This window comes from Octopus bimaculoides, chromosome 2, assembly GCF_046866305.1.
Source record: "Octopus bimaculoides isolate indiv1 chromosome 2, ASM4686630v1, whole genome shotgun sequence".
Lineage (NCBI taxonomy): Eukaryota > Metazoa > Mollusca > Cephalopoda > Octopoda > Octopodidae > Octopus > Octopus bimaculoides.
Genome location: NC_142929.1, coordinates 121,537,243 through 121,557,242, shown reverse-complemented (window position 1 = coordinate 121,557,242; position 20,000 = coordinate 121,537,243).

Sequence of the window (20,000 nt, the reverse complement as noted above, 5' to 3'; positions counted from 1 at the left end):
TTAAAAGTTAAACGGGGAGAAAGGAGGAAGAATAAGAGGAAAAAGCAGAGAAAGGGAGGATATAAGAGGCTTAGGAAAAAGAAATAGAGGTAGAAAAGAAGAAATGAAAGGCAGGGAGACGGAGGGGGATTTCTGTGACAAAGGGGAATGAACGGAGGTAGGATAGATGAAAGGGAGAGAGGTGTGGATAAGGTAAATTCATTTGAGCACCACTACGTGTTTTGTATACTAAGCATATCTAGCTCTCGTCTGTTCGACTGAGGGATACTTATAGATTACACTAAATATGAAAATACAACTTTTAGGCACCTCAACTCAAAACATTCTAATTCCACCCAGGTGTCTTTACATGGAACTATTATTGCAGAAGACTAATGACTTTACTACACGTATGAGATGGAGAGCTTTCTTCTAGACAACAAATCTAATACCTTTCACTCCCCAAAGGATAAGGACTAATATAACTTAAAAATTTATAAAATTCCACCTCCTAACGCTGCACTGACTAACTTCGACAAAGATCTTGAAATGATTAGAAATATTAAATTCTCTTATAAGACGAACTCATTCCAAAAGAAACTCTCCAGGATTATCTCTAGGACAACAAATTTTTCACATCTACATGTTTTTGGGGGACAAAACCGGGAACTTGTACACCCTTACGACTGATATGTACACTAATTTTATATTTGAGAACTTAGTGGAAATTATGGACATGCTCATCTGCATATTCTTAAGGATATCAACAACCTTCACTGTAAGATGATCGCAGAACTCGGAATACTGGATCGAACAGAACCCTATACTTCTAAACTTTCCATTTCACCCTGAAGAACCATGAATCTTACTTCTTCATGAAGCCTTCTGTTAGGTTTTATTACTCCACTAAGTACACAGACTTGGCTCAATTTAGTAAATGCATAACTGACCGAATCATACTCTTAGTGAAGAGTAAATTTATGCTTCCCCATTGGAGGTGTACTGGTGATGTCATCACTTGGTTCCATTCTGTATTTCTCTCTCTCTCTCTAATAAATCTCGCATTTACTTCCTTCTGTTCGATACCTCAAACCATAATACCTTCATATTACTTATTCTATTAAACAAAGCCCTAATCTTTGCAAGGAAAAATGCATCCCATTGCTGGTCGGACATCAAAATTAACCTAACGGTTAGGAAAAATCATCTGACTTTGAATAATAATTATTGGTTCCGTAATTCTTCTGCAGACCTCTTTGATATAACCATGGGCTCCTCCGACTCTGCTCAGGTTACGACCTCGTTGATCTCTTTCTTCTTTCTCAGATAAATCAGCATTTCCTTAGTCTATTTTGGATAATGATTTTACAAGCCTTGAAATACTTTATTCACACGTATTTTAGGGTTCCAAGGAAAACCAATTCAAAGTTAACGTAACTTTTACAGCATGGGTGATTATTCTGTGGACATTTTAAAAAAGAATTTTTTATTTTCTCTAAATTTTACTTTAAAGCCCTTGAAACAACAACTGGAATTTTTTGTCCACACGCATTTTAAGATTCTACCAAAAAGTCATTGAGCTGCAAGAAATATTATTTTCAACACAAGTCTTTCCTCAAAGGCAATTAAAAGGACAACAGCTTGATTTTAAAAATCATTTTCTCTAAATTATACTTTGAAATTCCCAAAGCAAAGCCTGGCCTTCTTTTTTTGAGTATTATTTTTATCAAAACCTGTTGAAATACAAGCAGCCCCCTTTTAACACGACATTTTAGTGAAAATTAGAAAAAAAAGAAAATAAATATTTTTCAATTGTTTTACATTATTTTTTAAATTTTAGCATATTTGACAGTATTTATATTTTTACACGATTATCAATATTTATATTTTTAGATGTTCCTTAATATTTATACTTTCACTTGGTTACGTGCAAATTTTATTGTGAAATTCTCCAAAACAAATTTGAGCTGCTTTATTTTATCCGTATTTTAGCGTTTGTAAAGTTAACGAATAACAAAATATAATGATACTAATATAATGTATTAATGCTAACACAAAAAGCTAAAGTACTCTTACTAACACTTATCCGTTGTAATATATAGTCATTCCAAGGCGTCGAGCTGGCAGAAACCTTAGCACGTCGGGCGAAATGCTTAGCAGTATTTCATCTGTCTTTATGTTCTGAGTTCAAATTCCACCGAGATCGACTTTGCCTTTCATCCTTTCGGTTTCGATAAATTAAGTACCAGTTGCGTACTAGGTTCGATCTAATCGACTGGCCCCTCCCCAAAAGTTTCGGGCCTTGTTCCTAGAATAGAAAAAACTATATGGTCATTCTGTTTCTATGCATTCTTTTGTTGTCGCATGACAGAACTAACAAGTAACATCGGTTTGGAAATGGTACTGAATAACTATATATTTCCTTCCTTTAAATCAAGAAATGAAGTCCGTTCAGTAATTTACTAAAGGCATATATAACTTTCAAGTGTTTCTGACGTCTATTTAATATGAAATGCCAGTAAATGTATGGTAAGCAGTTTATGACAAATTCAAGAATTGATTCGAGGCAAAGTCGGGATGTAAGAAAGCTTTAGCAGCTTCTGCGAATTATTACCTTTTGGGGCAAAAATAATTTTAATATCAAACTTCAGCGTAAACATTTAAATTCCTAAGACTGTTCAAATTCTGCTGAAGTCGACTTTGCCTTTCATCCTATTGGGGTCGAGAAATTAAGTATCAGTGAAACACTGCGGCCAATCTAATCGGCTAGTGCCCTGCCTTCAAAACTTAAAGCCTTGTACCTTTAGTAGAAAAATTTATTACCGCTAGAATGGAAGAAATATGTGAAAATATTCCTGACACCAGCGTAGTAAATATCTGGAAAATTGTTGTTTCACAAAATATAATTTCAATGTATGAGGCTTTTTTATGTTGAAAGACAAGCGCATGAAAAATAATTATTATTGGTGTTGCAGAAACAATAATTCACTTAATTTAAAGGAGACAACATACACTGAAAGATTTGCAAAGCGCTGCCATTCTTCAAATGCAAATGCTCCAAAGATGTAGACGTCGTTGGAACGTCTGCAAAATGTACAAGAAATCTTTCCTACCAAATAATTTGGCTTTGTACAACTTCTGTCTCTCTACACTTAGCTGCATGCCCGCAGTGGAAAAATGTACGTCTTAAGCAAATAGGAAGTATTCAGCATGTTTAGATAATCCCTCCTGTAAAACTAAAAACTCATGTCTTTTAGAATCATTTTCTGTTTATTTTCCTCCTAGAATATTTCAAAGTGGTCATTTGAATTTTCAGTTTTTCAAGAACACCGAAAACATGAATGCTCGAAATCTCTCATCTTGCAGATTTCTGACTTTTCAGTCACCGAAAATTCAAATATCTTGTATTCGGCCGTGTAACGCTCGACCTTGTGATCAGCACATTATGAACATTTATACACACATGCATACTCAGGATGGAAAGCATGCTAAGAATATTAAGAACTGACATAATGAGTATTTTTCGCAAGCATTCATCCCACACCATCGATAAACTGTAGCTTCTTGTGTAGGCCTATCAACGCTTGTTTTCCAAAGAAAGTGGACCCATTGTTGTTACACTCATGCATTTCTCAATAACATTAGTGATACAAAAACAAAACATGGATACAGCAGGAAATTTACACCGGAAGCATATTCACAGTATAATGGTTTTTCCTCTGCACTATTGCTGACCAAAATCAATACTTACGTTTAATAATCGATTTCTCAACCGATCGAAATTGATTAAACCTATTAAACTGCTTATACCACCGAATACGTGCGTGCGCTTTTGTGTGTGTGTGTGTGTGTGTGTGTGTGTGTGTGTGTGTGTGTGTGTGTGTGTGTGTGTGCGTGTGTGCATGTGTGTATAAATTCAAACACAGTGCAATATTTTATTCCTAGTATATAGATTTCTTGTTCATGTATTTTACGCTTTGAATTAAAAATAAGCTAAGGTTTTCTAGTTATTAGTTTATTCCAGATCAACCCTGATCAAGTTAACCTATTACCAAAGCAACTCAGCCGTGACCAATCTGTCTTTTCTATATCTAGGACTACATTGCCCAACTTGTCTTTCTTATCTTTAAGACAGTAGAGTTATATGTGAGAAAGATTTGGTTCGTATTGTTCGTATTGCATGTCAAATGACAACGAAGAGAATTCTTCGTTGGCTCGAGGTGGTGCCGTGAAATCAACCAAAAAGAGACGTGTGTGAAAGGAAATGAATGCCACACGTAGTTCTCTATTTGTATCCTCACTATGTTTATTTCTGTTGAATTTTGACAAGTTTACTTCTATTTTTGGGAAAGTAAAACACATCAATTGTCAATGTAACAAAAATAAATATCTTACTTGTTTGTTTATCCATGAATCGATCAAAAATGTGAAATAGTTGATATTTCGATTTACATGAAGAGGAAAATATATTAGAAAAGATAAAAATAATAACATAAATAACAATAAGAATATCTAAACTGGAAGAAATAAAACGATGTTATGGTGTTCATATCTTTTTTTCAAGAGCATTAGTTACACAAGTGAAGCGATTCTGACAGGAAATCGGTCGTGGACTCAATTTATTGAGAATTTAATGTAGTCGCCTCGTTGATCTCAAAATTGAAGCTATGAAATAATTGCTTCACGTCTACAGTCAATGCTTTGTAGTAGTACTAACTAAGTCAAAGTAGAGTTAATAATAAACTGATTATTTTATTCGTCAACATTACTCTTCGCGTCACTGACGATTAAGTGTTTGGAATAACTAGTATCGCAATCGAAGCAAAATCTGATCTTTATTTTCCCCCGCTGTAAGTAGAAAATCGATGCATAAATATATGTTTAAAACTCTTTATTAAAGTTGGCCATCAGAAGGGAACAACGGCACTATTGTATAAACAATACAATCATTCATGAATTAGACCATCCCTATATGCTTGACCTACTTTTCCATAGCAAATCCTGTTGTACGTAGACTTCATCCCAGATAAAGATATAAAGAAATATCAACTGTCATGCAATGACTGATACCAGCTTGCCTACCTTTACTACAAGCAACACCAGAATCTACATGCAATGCTGAAAGAACGTCTACACGGTCGTAGAACTGTTAGAAATGTTAGACAAATATCCCTTGACTCACCCCGCAGGGTCGTAGGAATGAACACGTTAGATAATGTAACACTGATTTCGCAGCATATAGGAGAAAGGGCAGAACTGATCTGGGTCTTAATAGAACAACAAAAACGATGTAAACCAAGTTTCCAAGAGGAAAATAAAAGAAGAAAAACAGATAAAACGGTAAGGAGAAGGTGGGTTGGTGGAAATAATGACAAAAGGATGGCAAATGAATAAGTTACTAAGTAAATATAGGCGAGAATAAGTGGTAGAAGTGAAAGAGAGAAAGAACAAAATTATTTCTTTTCTTGGCTTCCTTACATATGAGAGAGTTAAATACCACTCAAATCACACCCACGATCATATATATATATATATATATATATATATATGTGTGTGTGTGTGTGTGTGTGTGTGTGTGTGTGTGTGTGTGTGTTAATACACACGGTGGGATCGCCATAAGTCGCTTTATCCATTTCTAATAATAACAAAGAAATGGGTAAAGTGACTTATGGCCATCCCTGTATGCATCCTTTTCCCCCTCTCGTTCTTCCTTCTCTTACTACTATAACTCTCTTCCTCCCTGTCTCTCGTTGCTCACCTATTTTCTACTTCCTCCCCTTTTTTCTCCCCCTACCACTCTTTCTCCTTACCCCTCGCTGGTCACGTGTGTCCAGCCCTACTTCCTTTCTTACTTTGGCTATCGCCAAGCACGCACACGAACATTCTTCGTTGCTTTACAGCGTTCAATATACACATATTTTTTCACATCTGGCCGTATAGCCTTTTTTGTTTATTTTCACTGTTTCGTTTTCCTGTCTTGTTTTGTGTCTGCCACTACATTCCTCCATGGTACAAATTTAATGTGTGGTCCATGGGAAGAGCCGTTTTAACGATGCCTCCTGCCCTAACTCTTCGAAACGTCAGTGTTAGAACGGTGGCAGCTGATGAAGGAAATGTTCTCTATGTTGCCTGTGTGTTCTCTGTACTCTGTTTATCATTTTGTCTACGTTTTGTTTGCAACGTCCTGTACCCAGATATGCATCTATATATACAGGTAGATGTAGGTATGTACATACATGTACGTATATATGCATATACTCATTTATTATATATATATATATATATATATCAATTAAATTTAAGGATAAAATCTATATAAAAATTTTATCAAGTAGCCAGAATGTAAAGCCAATTAAAGTGAAAATTAACACGAAGTATATTATTTTATAAATACAATATTATAGTAAGGGCAGTTACTAGTAAGTAACTTACTATAATACAATATTATAGTAAGGGCAGTTACAGCCCCACGCTGTAAATAGACGCCAAATCTCCTGAAATCTCAGGGATGAAGAAAGGAAAAAAAAAGAAAGATTTATTTTTTTGAAAAAGTTCAATCATATATCGAAACAATTTCAAAGTTAGTGTGGTAATACATTCCTCTTTCATCAGTATGACATAACCAGAAATATATAAATATAAACGTTTATACATACCATACGAACTCAACGTATCCACAGAGCATATACAAATGTTCACACCAATATATCCATGAAAAAATCTATGTTGTTCATCTCAGCCACGTGTGTATAACCCAAATAATTCAGTATTGAATATATTTCGGTTTAATATTTATCAATTAAATTTAAGGATAAAATCTATATAAGATTTTGTCAAGTAGCCAGCATGTAAAACCAAATAAGGTAAAAATGAACTTTTTGGCTTCTGCTTCCAGCGTGTGGCTTTACGTCTCGTAGCTGTCCTTACTATAATATATATATACACACACACACACACACACACACATATATATATATATATATACATACATGAATACAAACATACATACATACATACATACATACATACATACATGCATGCATACATACATACATACATACATACATACATGTATATACACACACATACATACTCACACACATATAGAACAAATGAGTGAAAGAGAAAATGGAATTCACATGATTCTTTATTAATCACAACGATCGTTTCGATCCATCTTGCATTTTGCTGATGACATTCTGGACGACTGCTTGTAGCGCATCCTTCGGTACAGATGAGTCGCATCAGATGACATTTTGAAAGCTGGTGATATCAGGTAGCCGCAGACAGTGAACGTCCTTTAATCGGCATACTACCAGGTGTACGCCCAAGTCTAAAATACATCCACATACACACACGCGCGCGCGTACTCATACATACACATAAATTCATATACATACATACATATACATACATACATATACATATAGACACACACACGCACGCACGCACACACACACACACACACACACACACACACACACACACACACGCACACACACACATACTGGCTGTGTTTTCCAAAGTGGAGTTGGACTCCTTTCTCCATGTGATCGGCTTGAAATATTGGTAAAACACTCGGATATTTTCCCTCTTTTCTTAACACGAAACCAACGGTAGCCTTAATTCACAAATAAAGAAATTATATCCACGAATGAGGTGGTGAGCACTAATTTTCATCGTTCGACATTTACACACACACACACACACACACACACACACACACACACACACACACACACACACGCATATATATATATATATATATATCTATATATCTATATACACACACACACACATACGCACACAGAGGCATGCACTCATGTGTATACATATAGACACAGTAATATGTAAGAAATGCTTATATTTATATATATATATCACATCTTATACAAGGCTGTGAGCAGGCAGAATCGTTAGCACGGATGTCAAAATGTTTAACGGCATTTCTGTCAGTCTTTATGCTCAGAATTTAAATTCCGCCGAAGCTGACTTCACCTTTCCTCACTATTGGAGTCGAAAACTTACATACCACTGGACCACTGTAATCGACTAGACCGCTTCCCCGTTGTGTATATAGTGGATAGGATATATTAGATCTTATAGAGATATTTTTCAGAATATAAATATACACAGAAATAAACACTGTCTCCCTCTTTGTCACTTTAACACACACAGATACATAAGTACTCGCATGCACACACACTCAATACCCAAAATATATTTCAACACACAGAGAAAAAGCAATAATTAATACCAATATGATAACGATCATTCAACCGTGGCTGAAATTATTGGAAATGGACGGATTTCGGAAACAGTCGCCAGAAGTAATATTTTATAGATTACTCTCGTTATTATTATTACTGTTAATTTATTTTTGTTGTGATTGTTGATATATTTTCTTAATGTTTATTGATGCCGAATGGGTAATTCAAGCGTATAGAAATTAGACCGACTCTTCATTTGTTAGCAATGTACTAAGTTCAGTTATAGAATTAAAGTGTCAATGAAAGGGCTGCTTAGGCAGTTCCTGTAGAATCTCCCATTAAATATATGGAATGAGATTTTATGATAATAATGCTTTCCCGGAGAACATTACTGACATGTATGATCTGAAGTGGCGAAACTGGCTCACAGATTCGCCTCATCACGGGCTTCGCTTCTTTAAAACGTTCACCACATAGCAATGATATAAACAAAACTCTGAGTGCCCCAACGAGGAAGCCTTTGTGGGGTTACTTGGCTTGCTAGAAATAGGAGGAAAATCTCTCTGCACATCTGTATCAAATGGATGTTATTCTAAGTGAAATTTAAATTGACTGTGGTCCCCAATGCTTGTGCACAATGCGTTTGAACTTTTACGAGATCTCCAGCTCGAAATAGCAGCCAAAACTCCCTCATATCTATACCACCTTAAAAGAATGATTCATGAGATAATGCTCCCAATGATATTCCTCAAATGGTAGGATGATTCTATCTGGAATGCATTTGTTCATAGTCCTGTTCAATCACACCTGGTCTGTGGTTAAAACAGCAACCATATCTCTCTTCCGGCATCAACAAAGATTGCTTCTGAAAGAAGGGTGTAAGCGCAAGCGGAGCCGTTAGAAAGCAATGAAAAGTAGAAGGAAAAGTATTATGAAAACAAATAAGTTTTCATTTGCCTGACCAAGAATCGAGCATCAGATTTATCTCGACCATGGAGACAAAGTAAGTTCCTTTACGAAATATCGTGAAAATGTTTGAGAATTTGTATCTGTTCTGAGACAACAAAACGAATTAGATGAAACGTTCCCCTTAGATACGTCCATCCATTTTCTTCATAGTTCTAAGTAAACAATCTCGCTTACAACATCCAGAAATAACTCCCATTCATCAATTGGGTGGCATTTTTTTTATTTACTGGCTTGGTCTGAAAGAAGGAGCTGGTGTCTGCGTCTTTCGCAGGCACTCCGATAGAAAAATTCCAAGTGGAATTCCAGTGTAGGAATTTAATAAATTCGACTTTCGGGGAAGAAAAAACTGAGTGCGTGGTTGATATGCGGCTTAAAGAGTTGGACATGGTGGGCATATTGAGAGGAGGAGAGATGAGGTAACTGAGTGCTCTGGAGTAGAGGTGACGCCGAACAGGCAAGATTCGGTGGGCTAGAGTTCTAAGTGTAATTTTAGCGACTTCATGCCAGTTTATCGAATGGACACAGAAATGCTAGACAATACCTCTGTCTGCTGTCTAGGTTGCCTTTGTGTATCAACCCTATCGTCTCGACAGTCAGATTGGTCTTCTGAGTTAATACCATGTTAGGTCATCGCTACAATTCCTGCAAAAGTGCCCACAGAAAAGCAATGAACACCTTTTAAACTGCTGCCTGGCCTTCTGGTCCATTATAAAAAAACATCCAACCCAGCTTTGTACAAACCTGCTCTCTGTCATTGATTTCACTCACATTTTGTGTATCACGTCCTATCCTTTCTATCACGCTTGAAGTCTTTTTCTTATATTTGCTATCATTTTTCCTACAGGTGTCACTCTACAAATATTTTAATTGAAAATTAACTGCGTTAATTTCTGTAGTGTAAAATTTATGCTTACTGTTTGTCCTTATTTGGCTATCTTATTTTGAACAAACTTAACTCTGGCATGAAGATAAATCATTCGGAAACAATTCGTATTTGTAATTTATTTCATCCCTTAACCAAAATCAATGATATAAGATACGAAATACAACTCATTTGTAAAGTTGGTAAATTCTCCAAAAGAAGTTAATTTGTAATTACTAAAACAATTTTCTCTTGGAACAAATAGGTCAAATATCACTGAAAAACAAAAATTACGGAAATTAAGTTTGTGCAGTTCTAAACAGAATAACTAGAGCCATCTCGGTTTCCAAATGAAATATTTAGAGAATACCTTTAAGTACTTGCAACAAACATGTAGGCATGTGTACTAAGTTTCTTCAATGGAAGCCAAATATACTTTAACTGTAATTAAAGTTTGATTATACTAATTAAATTCTTACATACGTGTGATGTGTATGCAAAAGCCATTTTCTTTCTGGCACTTAGAATTCTCCTTTAACACAAAGTTGCTTTTCAATGTTTCTTCACATCTGAATTTAGTATCCAAAATATTATTTCTGAATAAGATGTTTCAAAATGTGTTATTTATAACCATACCCATTTAATACAAAAAAAGGAAGAAAAATTAACCATAAAAGTTTCAGCTTAGGGATATTAGCAATAGAAACGAATTGAACCAATAGAAGTACAGTGCATACCACACAGTGACTCAAAAAATTAAAAAAATCAATGAACCAACAAAATTGCTTCTATATGGTCGCCCAAACTGTTAGAAATAGCAGGCGGATCCAAGTCGTTCAGAAGTTGTATATTCAGAACTTTAAGAAGTCTATTTAAGACTATATGTAAATGCTATGTTGTTGTTGGCACTCCATCGCTTACGACGTCGAGGGTTCCAGTTGATCCAATCAACGGTACAGCCTGCTCGTGAAATTAACGTGCAAGTGGCTGAGCACTCCACAGACACGTGTACCCTTAACGTAGTTCTCGGGGATATTCAGCGTGACGCAGTGTGACCCTTTGAATTACAGGCACAACAGAAACAGAAAGTTGTGGTGAAGGAGTACAACAGGGTTCGCCAGCATCCCCTACCGGAGCCTCGTGGAGCATTTAGGTGTTTTCGCTCAATAAACACTCACAACGCCCGGTCTGGGAATCGAAACCGCGATCCTATGACCACGAGTCTGATGCCTTAACCACTGGGCCATTGCGCCTCCACATGTAAATGCTATATAACATATATCAATAACATTAAATTTAATTATCGAATATAATAAACGATCAACTTTATTTTGTCAATCTCAGATTTGTCATTTGTTCTAGCACTATAGTCTATCATAAGTGAATTAGGCGATGGATGAGCAAATCAGTAACGGAATGAATAAAATACTTTGCGGGGTTTGGTTACGTCCCTTTAAATTCTGAGTTTAAGAAATGGCTCGTGGGCAATAAAGTAACCATTAGAAAATAAATCCAGTGCTGGAGGCGACATAATCAGTTAAGAAATCCTTGAAAAGGAGTTCCGGTATGACCACTGTCTAATGCATATACATATTTGCAAGTTGTGCCGTCCCAGTTCAAGAATAACATGAATTACAAATTGTTGTGTGTGTGTGTGTGTGTGTGTGTGCGTGCGTGTGCGTGTGTGTGTGTGCGTGCGTGTGTGTGTGTATGCTTACTGGGATTACTATTCAGAGGATTGCTTGGGGCGGTCCGAACAGATACCGATATATGGTGGATGTTCCTGTATTGACTTAAGCTATGTATTTACTTACACGTGGGCAAAAATGTATAAGGGCTTATCTATCTATCTATCTATCTATCTATCTATCTATCTATCTATCTATCTACCTATCTATCTATCTATCTATCTATCTATCTATCTATCTATCTATCTATCTAAGTGATCTGATCAATAAGTATCCGGACTGTCGCTATAGTAACGAAGCTAAAGCACGCAAAGTAAAGCCGCTTGACACAGATTGACCTTGGACTCTGCAGTGCCGGCGCCCTAAAATTTAGCGTTCTATTTCCCTTCTGCTGTTTACAGCAATGTTTGGAAGGAATGTGTGTAGCATGTGATCATCGCATTGAACTTGGCTGAAAGTTGAGCAAAGAAACTGCATCATATTTTGCCAAAAACATGGCGATACCTGCTCAGAGGCTTAGGCAAAGTTTTCAAAAAGTTTTCATCGTTCTCTACACAGTTAAGGAGATCTTGTGCAACTGAAACCCGAGTGCCTTTATAATCAGCTGGAAGCAGTTTTGGCACAGACTTGGCAGACACGTGTTTCATACCCAAATCTTTAGTGATAATGGACTGAACTGAACCGTAACTAATCTGCACATTCTCTGATAAGTTATGGCTGATGATTCGATGATTTCTCCTCGCAGCTGCACGCACATCTGCGCTATTTTTCTCAGTTCTGCTCGTTGCGGTTCTCCCAGAACGTTCTTCAATATCGACATTTTTTCGGCTATCTTAGAAATGTCTGAACCACTACTTGTCCACTTGTGTGCGGCTCGTACACTCCTCTCCATACACTTTCTGCAACATTGCGCAAGCCTCTGACCAAGTATCGTCATGACAGCTTTCTTTGTCATGGTCAATGTGACAATTACGCCCTACATAGTTTCCTTCCAAGCACTGCTGTAAACAGCGTAAGTGAGTTTGAACATTAAAACTTAGTGTGCATGAAGAACAGAGTTGAAGGTCAATCTGTGCCAAACGGCTTCACTCTCTGTGCTTTAGCTTCGGTACTATGGTAACTTCGTCCGGATACTTATTGATCAGACGTCGTACATATACACAGTCACCTGCAAGTGATACATACACATATGCAGACTGGCTCCTCTTTTTGAAGTATAAGTACTTTTCACATTTAAATTACTCACGATCAAGAAGGCACACTGCAGCAAAGTAAGGCCCAAACCGACATACTTCAGCAAAAGGCGCAGCTATATGTGCGACACAGGCACACACATAAACCCTAGGCAATTTCCTTACCTTGAATTAAATTAACTTAAAACAATTGACATCGAAGAATGTTGATTACAATATTACAATTTTGTTGTTTATCTCTTAGGGACTTTTGAGCCCTATATATATATAGCACATAATCGTATACACATGCACTGACAAAGGCCATAATCGCCCGAAATCGGTTGAGAATATATATATATATATATATATATATATATATATATATATATATATATATATATACACGCACATATACACAGACACAAGAAAAGTAAATAGACACCCCTATAATCGTTAAAATTTATTTAAATCTGGAATTACACATTAAAATTATTTATTAATTATTATAATGTGAATATCTACTATTTAGTAGACATGCCCTTTGCATTTTGAAATGCAAGGACTCTATTACGCATGCTACTGATCAGATGACGAATATTCTCTTAAAGCATTTCTTGCCAAGTTTCATGCAGTAATCTCAAAAGATTTGTACGTTGAAGATGCATTCTTGTTCCTTCTATGAAGTTTGCTGTCCATTATGCCCTAGAGATATTCAATAGGGTTCATATCTGGTGACTGGCTTGGTCATGGAAGATTTTTAATGCCATTCTCTTCCAACCAATCTTGGGTCTTTTTAGCTGTGACAGGGATCTCATCTTCCATAAATAAAGAGCCTTCTTTAATCATTTCACTACTGAAGAAGATGGGAAGGAGTCCTTTCTGCAATATGGACACATATTTATCTAAATTTACGCTTCCCACACACTCCACCAGTTCTGATTGACCATTACTCCAAATTGATCCCCAGACCATCACAGAATAGCTGTTATATTTCCTTATTGGCTGCAATCTTTTCACGACAAATTCTTGATCACAGAGACTCCAGACTCACTCTCGACCACTGTCAGAAAATACAGCAAATCTGGACTCATCAGATAATATGACAGTGTCCTAAAAGGCCTTTCCATCTGCTCACTGGCCCAACTTTTTCTCATTTTGATATTGGCTGATCGAAGGAGTAGTTTCTTTCTTGCTGTTCTGCCAAGTTAGTGGAGGTACGTGACAGTTGTTCTGGGACTGACATCAACTTGTTCTGCTATGCCAGAGGCCTTGCAACAAGAATTATCCTCCACACTTTTCTTAACAAAGCGAAGGGTCCTGGCAGTGGGCCCTGGTCAACCTGGATGAGGTGATGTGGATTCCTTCCCCCTCTCTGGTGAATTGCACACTCACTCTATTAACTGTAGAAAGCAGGATCCCAACGTTTGCTGCAGTTTTACACTAATTACGTCCACCTTCAGACTGACCCACAATACGGCCTCTTTGAAATGCAGACAGTTCCAAGTTTTCTTTTGTACATGGCAGGATTAAATAGTCACATATAGAACCTGAAATATAAAAATGTCAAATAATAAAGAATATAAACCTTTTCAAATTAAAATTATCACAGAAGAATGCTTTATGGGGTATGTATCTACTTCTGTAATGGCTGTACACACACACACACACACACACACACACACACACACACACACACACACACACACACACATATATATATATATATGTATATATATATATATACTTTTTCTTGTTGACTCTATCTTATTATATATATATATATATATATATATATATATATATATATATATATATATATACTGAGAAAAAGAGGAGATTGAGCGATAGAATGAGAGGGAGAGAGCGAGAGGGAGAGAGAGAAATAAGTGAGACAGAGTGATATATCGGCAATGAGAAAGACCGAATTGCGATCGATGTTCATTCACCTTGACGATCCATTCTAGACAAGAGCATTAAGTAGTTTTTGACCTTAATTATATACATAATTTGTATATATATATATATATGTTTGTCAGGATGTTTTATGTATAGTCATATATAAAAACAGTCAGACATTAAGTGAAGTATCATTCAATGTATTTAAGTAGAGTATTACATTTATTTTTGCACAGTAAATGTCGGCAAAGAGTCGACATTTCGCCATCGTTAGCTTGCACACACACACACACACACACACACACACACACACACACACACAAACACACACACACACACACTCACACACACACACACACACTCACTCTCACACACACACACACACACGCACACACACAGATATACACACGGGGGAGGGAGAGGGGATGGGGAAAAGAGAATAGGTGAGCAAGACGAAATCTTCATTGCGAGTTAGTTTCAGATAGTTGTATCCGTGTGTGTATATATATGTGTATGTATGTGTGCGCGCATGTGTGTGTATGTGTGTGTGTGTCTGCGCGCGCACACACACATACATTATATATATATATACACTCATACATACCCGAACACAACACAGGCGCACACATTCTTCTATCTATCTATCTATCTATCTATCTATCTATCTATCTATCTATCTATCTATTGTGTGCTTTTCGACTCATATCAGTATACGCACCACCTTTAACAGGTAGGCCGGATTTCTTTCGACGTCTAGAAGTATTCCTAGGAACGTCTCGTCCTTTACTTTTAGTGGGGGATTGGAATGCTACCTTGGACACGCATCTAGACTATGTGGGCAGAGATAGGAATAGACGGGGATGCAAATGCCTCAAAGACCTGCTCAGACGCTTTCAACTGTCTGACAGGTACCGACTCGATTACCCGAATGCGCCAATGTGGACATGGACAAACCGCATCGGGTCGTCGAGATCGTATCTAGATAGAATACTGTGTAGGAGAGTAGATAGAGATAGCATAGGGTGTCCACAATTTCACATAGTCAGCTACACGGATCACAAACTTGTGACGTGTACGCTAGACTTAGATAAGACACATAGGCAGGGCTCCGGTTACTGGAAACTAAACGCGTCTTTCCCGTCGAGACCAGTTTTCAGAGACCGGATTAGCACGTTAGTAAAGAGGGCTTTGACGGGAGCCATCATCAATAACAAATGGTGGTTTGCCCTCAAGAGAGCAATAAAAGCAGAAGCGGTTAGGTATAGCAAAGCACTAGCCATAGACAGAAACAGAGTAGAGGGTGAACTAGTTAAGAAGCTAGAAGAGGCAATTAGAAGTGGCATCGCATCCGACGTTTTGGCGGCGAGGTTGTCCCTTGACCAACACTTCAACGCCAAACACGAAGGGTGCGTTGTCAGGGCTAGGATGCGTGCTCTAAGAAACGAAGGTGTTGGAGCCGCACGAGAGGCCCGGGTGGCGGAGGCGCAACAGGGCAACAAAGCCACCATTCGGTCTCTGGTGGACGAACAGGGGCGCGAACTGCTCGAGCCAAGCAAAATGTGTGAGGCCTTTCAGCGGCACTTTGCTCGACTGTTTGGGACGAATGGCGAGCGAGAACGCAGGGTGGACTTCAGTGCCTACCTGCACAGCCTGCCACGACTCTCGGCAAGAGAGGCGGAGTGCTGCGAAGGTGCCATCACGGCGGCGGAAGTGAGGGACGCGATGGCGGGATGCTCGAGGGACAAATCTCCGGGTTTGGATGGTCTGCCCTACGAGCTTTACAACTGTAAGCCAGACTTGTTTGGAGACGTCTTGGCGGCCGTGTACTGCAACTGGCAGCAAAACGGGAGCATTCCCGGTTTTGTGAGTCGAGGAGCCGTAACGCTGCTGAAGAAAGATCCAAACAAGGGGGACGTCATAGATAACTTTAGGCCCATCACTCTGCTCAATGCAGACTTGAAAATTTTGGCCAAGGTGTTAGCCAAGCGGTTGGCGCTTGTCATCGAGAAACTGATCGGCAAGGCGCAAACGTGCGCGGTGCCGGGCAGGAGCATCCATGACAACCTCCATCTGATGCGCTACATCATAGAGAGGGTAGTTAAGGAACCTGGCATGGGTGGGGCCCTGATCAATTTAGATCAATCGAAAGCTTTCGATAGGGTAGACCATCAATACTTGGAGGCTGTCCTCATAGCAGCCGGCTTCGGTCCCATTTTCCGCGGCTGGATTGCTGCCTTGTACAGAGGCATCCGTTCGGTAGTTCGCGTCAATGGGCATCTATCAAGACCCTTCGACATTGCACGTTCGGTCCGTCAGGGATGCCCCCTCTCGTCGCTTCTGTACGTGTTGACTCTCGAGCCACTACTGCGGAAGCTGGCGACGCTGAGGGGCATCCCGCGAGAGTTGGGATGCGGGACGAGCGTGTCGTCATACGCGGACGACGTCACCGTCATAGTGTCTAGCCAAAAGCACATCGAGCTTGTCGGCGAGACACTGAGAGAATACGAAGCGGTAACGGGAGCGAAAATCAACCGGGATAAGTCAGTGGGCTTGCGGCTCGGCACCTGGAGAAGCAACCCCATGCCGTCAAGTAGCGCCTCCGTCGTGGGACGTTGGACTGACGGTCCGGTTGAGATGCTCGGGGTCTGGTTTGGTCCAGACCTCCAAACGGAGAAGAACTGGGACGAGATAACGAGAAGGGTGGCCACTCTAGCCCGGCAATGGGCCGAGAGGAAGCTTTCCCTGAAAGGTCGGGCGGAGGTGGCGAACACGTACATCGCGTCCGTCATCTACTACCGCCTGACCGTCGTTCCTTGTCCCGACCCTACCATCACCAAACTGGAGCGCATCCTCTTCCGCTTCTTGTGGAAAGGAAGCGTTCCGATGGTTAGGCGATCCGTTTGCTGCCAACACCCGTTAAAAGGAGGACTGGGCATGCCGTGGTTGATGATGCGCAGACACGCGCTGAGACTGCGACATCTCCGGCTCTACGTAGACAGCGGTGAACAGGTGTGGTCGCCGTTTGTGCGGCGCGCTTTCCCGCAGCTCGTCTCCATGACCGAACTGCAGTCATGGATCAAGAAGAGGCCGAGGAAGGGCGAATGGCACCGCGAGTGTCGCGCTGCTCTTCGGCAACTCCAACAACCCGGGTCAACCTTGAGCGACTGCATCACAACTAACGCATTCTATAGTGGATTAGTGGAGGGAAGGTACGACGACGATCTCGGGGCGAACCTGGGCGTCGACGAGGAATACCTGACCCGCCTGTTTAAGACGACCTTCGGGCCGGGACCTATGGACAACTTCCAGAGATCCCTGGCCTGGCAGTGCTATCGAGAAGCACTACCCGTTCGGGATAAGCTCTACAGGCATGGCTCGAGAAACACGGGGCCGACCTGTCCGAGATGCCGGCAGAGCGACGAAACCGTTCTGCACGCACTCGTACAGTGTCCCACCATTTCCGAGCTGTGGGCTTACGTCGAACAACTGCTATCGCGTGTGGGACGAGTCGGTCTATCAGCCGAGTCTATCGTGAATATTGTCGCGCCTCCTTCCTTTAAACGGGAAGGAAGAGCTATTTTCATCGTACTTGTGGCTATGGCGAAAGAATGTGTATGGTGGACGCGTCTGAAAGGTCTAGAGACAAAGACTTTCCTCTCTGGGCAATCTCTCATCAACTTCTTCAAGTATCACCTGAAGAGGAAGTTGAGAGTAGAAAGGGAAGTCTTGTCTAGTGAATGCTTCAAAAAAAGATGGGTGAATGTAGCAAGGATGGCACGTGTGAACGACGGAGCCATCTTGAGCATAACCCTATGAACAAGAAAAAAAAATAAAACAAAAAGGCAAAAGAGAGTCACTTACTGTTATAGTTTCTTCGATGAGAATATTGACCAAGGTTACCGTGGTCTTTTCCGTAGGCTTTTCCTTCCACGGCTAAACCTAAACTGTCCTCCCCTCTTTTTACACGAGAACATTACTGTGTGATACACGATCCCTATTGATCGGCCTTTCCTTTTCTTTTTTTTTCGATCCCTTTTGATCGAACTGCCCCTTTTTCCCTTCCTACGATCCCTTTTGATCGACACCACCAATTTTTTTTTTTTTTTTTTTTTTTTTTTTCCTTCCTTCCCCCTCCCAAAAAGAAAAGCTCTACATTGTATTTGTCCCATCTTCGTTGAGCCCTGTGTGGCTAATAAAAGAAATGTATCTATCTATCTATTTATCCATCCATCTATCTATCTATCTATCTATCTATCTATCTATCTATCTATCTATCTATCTATCTATCTATCTATCTATCTATCAATCAATCTATCTATCTATCTGTCTCTCTGTCTTTCTTTCTGTCTGTATGCCTCTCTCTATATATCTTTCTCTCCCCACTTTCTCTCTCTCTCTCCCTATATATACATATACATATACATATACATATACATATATATATATCCATAACTAACTTCGTGTGTGTACATAAAACGAAAGGAAGAGTAAGAGAGAGACATAAACTGAATGTTAAACAGAAACAAATAAAGTAATATATATGAAGAAGAGAGGAAAACGAAAATTTTCATAAGATAACTACGTAGAAATTCAAGAAATCGCTTCTCCTGAGACCGTTGATAAAGAGATTGGTAATAACAGAATTAATTTCAATGAAATACAACCAATTTGAACAAATTGCGTGCTTCAATGAATCTTTGGTATTTTGTTGTTTGTCGTCTGATATTTTTAAATGTCACTCCCAGCTCTATTCCTCTTCTGTTTTCTCTTTTCTGTTGGTGTTAATTTGGAAATATCCCGTTATTGTTACATAATCAAGATCATTTGTTGCCAGTATTCTTCAGGCTATGTCTGAACAGATTTAATACAATTCATTTCACGATAAAACTGTAGGTGTTACGAGTTACTGAAGATGGGGAAGCCCAGACAAACACACACGAAAATATACCCATGCAAACACGCGCGTACACGCTGATGCCTGTGCAAGGCATTCGTATACACATATGAAGAAATGTAACGTTTGTCCGCTTGTATATCAGTTTAGAAATCAATCAGCCAGTCTAATCTATCTATCTATCTATCTATCTATCTATCTATCTATCTATCTTAAGCTTTCTGATTCTCCCTTGCGTACCTGTATATGTTTGTGAATGAACACACACACACACACTCACACATATATAAACACACACATGTATGTATGTATGTATGTATGTATGTA